General features: G+C 48.1%; 1 protein-coding gene across 1 annotated transcript in view; it reads left to right on the top strand.

Moving 5' to 3' along the window:
* myo1g (myosin IG) overlaps positions 1-5,000 on the top strand; it is a 59,434-nt gene that overhangs the window by 53,239 nt on the left and 1,195 nt on the right. The window lies entirely within an intron of this gene.

The following is a 5,000-nucleotide window of genomic DNA, read 5'->3' on the forward strand; positions in this document are numbered from 1 at the left end:
ACACACACACACACACAGCCACAAAAGGACGTGCACCACCACCCAAATACAAGTACACATACTCATCCACATAAATAGCCTCACACACACAAACATGCAAACTTGTCACAAACAGAAGCACTCCATCGTCTTTGACCATCTCTTCTGTGTATTCATACAGTGAAAATGCAATAACATAAATACACACACACACACACGCATGCAAACTTGTCACAAACAGAGGCACTCCATCGTCTTTGACTGTCCCTTCTGTGTATTCATACAGTGAAAATGCAATAACATAAACACAGAAACACATACACACACACACTCCACAGAGTCCCACACACCCCACAGGCACATACACTCTAATGGTGTCTGTGCGAGCAGTCTTGATATGCTTTGACACAAAGTCCTTCGGGGGGGGGGGGGGCTGGAGAAGAGGAGTGCGCTGGCTCCCTGCAGGAGGAGAGTGGCTCTCGTCGACTCGGCCTGGCCTCAGGTCCATGAGGGGAGCTAACAGAGTGTGGCAGCACACACACACACACACACACACACACACACACACACACACACACGGACGGACGGACGGACGGCTTAGTGGGCTGGGTTGCAGCTTTCATATAGGGGCCCACACTCCCTGCACAGCAAATGGCCCATAATTCTTTGTAATGGTGACACTGGAGGCATATGTTCAGTTTGTGTTACTGCAGTGCAGCGCGATAGAGGACATGACGGGAGAGAGGGATGGAGAGGGAGACAGAGAGGGGGGGATACAGAGAAGAAAAGAGAGAGAGGGAGACATGGAGAGAGAGAGAAGGAGAGAGGGGGATACAGAGAGATACAGAGAAGAGAGAGAGAGAGAAGAAAAGAGAGAGAGATACAGAGATAAAAAGAGAGAGAGAGAAACAGGGAGAGCGAGGAGAGAGGGGGAGAGAGGCAGATACAGAAAGATATAGAGAAGAAAAGAGAGAGAGGGGGAGAGAGGCAGATACAGAAAGATACAGAGAAGAAAAGAGAGGGGGATACAGAAAGATATAGAGAAGAAAGAGAGGGGATACAGAAAGATATAGAGAAGAAAAGAGAGGGGGATACAGATAGATATAGAGAAGAAAAGAGAGAGAGAAAGAGTGAGAGTGAGTTAATGGTGTGTTATGCAGTGGGCCAGAAGGAACTCTACAGCTTGGAGGGCAGATGGATGAGTGAGAGATGAAGAGAGGGATAGATGAGGAGAGAGAGGAAAAGAGAGAGAGAGAGGGATAGAGACAGTGGAAGGAAAGTATGGCGGGGTGCATCAGTGGGGAGAAAGAAAGAAGGAAGGATAGCAGAGAGCAGATGGACATATGAGAGAGAGGGAGAAGGAGAGAGAGAGAAGGGGATAGAGAGAGAGACAGAGAGAAAGGAAACAGAAGAAAGAGTGAGTGAGGGCTAGAGATAGAGAGGGGAAGGGTAGCACATGTGGGCAGGAGTATGTTGTTCTGCTTTAATTCTAAGGGAGTGTAAGATCTGGCAGGGGCCCTCAGATGAAAAATTAAATGAATAAAATAGGCCAGCGGAGGAAAAAAGATATCATTCAAATATATACAATGTGGAGAATGAATACAGTATATACACATATCGGTCAACAGTTTGAGGTCACTTGAAAATGTCATTCCACTCCATTATGGACAGAATAACAGCTGAGATCAGTTGCATTGTTTTTTTAATCAGGGTAGCAGTTCTCAGATTACATTATGTGCTTACATAATTGCAAAAGGGTTCTCAGTTAGCCTTTTAAAATTATATGAGATAAGTAAACAGAATGTGCCTTTGGAACATTGGATGAATGGTTGCTGATAATGGGCAATGTAGATATTGCATTAAAGATCAGCCATTTCTTTCTACAAGAGTCAAGAACCCTTTTTTTTTTGTGGTGATATAGCCTACAATTAAAAAATTCTAAGGAGCAGATTCTGGTGTGCGGACTCAACGTTCTTTTACATGCTTGTGTAGAGGAGAAAATGAAAGAGTTGTATGAAGGACAAAAAGGGAAAAGAATGGAATGATGGGGTATGGGAAAAGACGAGTGGAAGGAGGATGAGGATGAGGAAGAGCAGGAGAGGAGAAGACGGGGTGCCTGAGAGAGACTCAGCTCGGCGAGTTCAACAGAGCGCCCCAGTTCTGTCAGTGCCGTTTCCATGGTAATGAATAATGCAGCCCGGCTGCCGGTCGGAGTAGTATCTGTGTTTGGGTGGGTGGGGCTGGTGGGAGGGGGGTATATCCTGTACCCCCCCACATCAACAAGCCCTTGATATTAGAGTTCGAATAAATCAGGTCAGAGCCACATGCTCTGCTCTCCTCCTCCAACTGTGACAACTTCACACCACCTGAAGCGCTGGTGCAGCATTAGCAAGTGACACACCCCAAACACACACACACACACACACACAGTCACTTAACACACACACACACACATCAAATACTTACCCTACTTACTTAACACGTACCCTCTCTCTCACACAGCCCACTATCAGGCCACCTGGGGCTTCCCCCACAGTGAGTGGCCAGATCAGGCGGCAGTTCAAAGCCAGCGCCCTGCCATGCCTGGCAGCGGGCACCAGAGGCACGGCTCGTCATCGGGGCAGAGAAGCAGAGAGGAGTCCTGTAGGAAGCAGAGAGGAGTCCTGTAGGAAGCAGAGAGAGGAGTCCTGTAGGAAGCAGAGAGAGGAGTCCTGTAGGAAGCAGAGAGGAGTCCTGTAGGAAGCAGAGAGGAGAGTCCTGTAGGAAGCAGAGAGAGGAGTGTAGGAAGCAGAGAGGAGTCCTGTAGGAAGCAGAGAGAGGAGTCCTGTAGGAAGCAGAGAGAGGGGTCCTGTAGGAAGAGGATCATACAGGCACGCCGAGGGGCTGGAGGGGAGGGGGCTACAGAGGTGGGAAGTTTAGTAAGGCAGTAGGTGTTTGGGGACAGCTGAAGGATGGGGGTGATGGTGTGGATGTGATTAGAGATGTGTGTGTGTGTTTGTGTGTGTGTGTGTGTTTGTGTTTGTGTTTTAGGGGGAGCAGGTTGTGTGGTTTGCATGACTCCAGAGTTCTCCAGATCTCTCTCTCTCTCTCCCTCTCCTTCTCTCTCTCCCTCTCTCTCTCTCTCTCTCTCTCTCTCTCTCTCTCTCTCTTTTCTCTCTCCTTCTCTCTCTCTCTGGAGAGCAGAGGGCTGCACCTGTCTGGGAGCTTTGAAATGGATGCCTCACTCTCACTGGCTCTGGAGAAAAGCGGGCTGCCACCACTAATAACCACTCCATATCTCATAACCACACACACACACACATACACACACATACACACAGCCACACCCAAACTAGCTGTCATCCCCATAAACCCCCACCCCTGTCCTCTTATAGGTACACACCATGTCTTCACTCACTCACACCAGTGATCCATGCTCCCATACACCCACACACACACATACACACACACACACACACACACACACACGCCCACACACACACATACATGCACACACACACACACACACGCCCCACACACACACATACATGCACACACGCACACACACACACATATAGACACACACACACACACACACATACACACACACACACATATAGACATACACACACACACACACACACACACACACACACGCCCACACACACATACATGCACACACACACACACACACGACACACACACACACACACACATACACACACACACACATATAGACATACACACATACATACGTAGTGCCTAATCACACCAAATGCTATTTATTAATGCCACCAAAGACACAGTTGCTGCTCCAGTTTGCCTTTTCATCTTTATGAGCAAACGGAAAAAGGCTGATCAAGTCATAATGACACAGTGGCACTGGCACCTCACCTCAGCAACCCTCAGGGAGGTTTTGCCTCAGGTTAGCTCACAGCGTGTGTGTGTGTGCGTGGAATGAAGAGATGTGGGAAAACACACACACACACACAAACACACACACAGACACATACCATGAGCATATTGAGCTTTGTGAAAATAGAGGACCTGAGTGCAGTCCATGGGCATGTGTGGGTGGGTGGGTGCGTGGGTGCATATGTACTTGTGTGTGTGTGTGTGTGTGTGTGTGTGCATGTCCATGTCGGAGTGTAAGAGCTGACCTTATAGTCTTGTCTGTGGAGAATGAACATTAGGCCTCCAGGCAAATCTCTCTCTCTCTTCTCTTTTATTCTCTCTCTCTCTCTCTTCCTCCTTCTCAGTCTTTCTCTTGCCCTCTCTCCTTTACTCTCTGTCTTTTGCTCATCTTCACCCCCTCCTTTTCTCTTTTCCACTCTCTCTCTCTCTCTCTCTCTCTCTCTCCTTCTGTCATTCCCTCGCTCTCTCCCCTCTGTCTTTCAGAGAGGATAATCTTCCGCTGACAGGGCAATCACTCTCTCTCTCACACACACACACACACACACACACACACACACACACACACACACAGCTGCTGTCAGCTCAGGGATGTGGTGCAAGAGACCTCTGACTTGACAGGATGGTCTTTATGTGGTGCAGGCCCAGCTGGTCCCTCTGTCTGTGAAACACTCAGACAGGGAGCAGATATCATTTACTCACCGCGCCTGGGAAGCCTGCTAGTAATAGGCCGGTCTACAGATGCCTCGCGTTATTTACTGAGCAACATGCACGTTGACTGGTTCACAGGAGGTTTCATGCAATAAAGTCTGAGAATTTGTTTGTCTGTTTGTTTGGGAGTAGTGACTTCTGGTGTGCATCTGTTTGTGTTACACATTGTGTGTGTGTGTGTGTGTGTGTGTGTGTGTGTGTGTGTGTGTGGTGGGGGTATGTATCTTAGCAATTACACCAATATAGAAACTGTTTCTGTGCTTACCTATTAATTCTTACTCATATAAAATGATGTATATGTACAAGTGTGTGGGCCATGTAAATCTGTCACCTTGGCATTGACCCTTCCCTTCCCAAAGTATTTGAATATTAGGGGCAGCCGTGGCCTACTGGTTAGCGCTTCGGACTTGAAACCGGGG

This window comes from Alosa alosa, chromosome 20 (genome assembly GCF_017589495.1).
Source record: "Alosa alosa isolate M-15738 ecotype Scorff River chromosome 20, AALO_Geno_1.1, whole genome shotgun sequence".
Lineage (NCBI taxonomy): Eukaryota > Metazoa > Chordata > Actinopteri > Clupeiformes > Clupeidae > Alosa > Alosa alosa.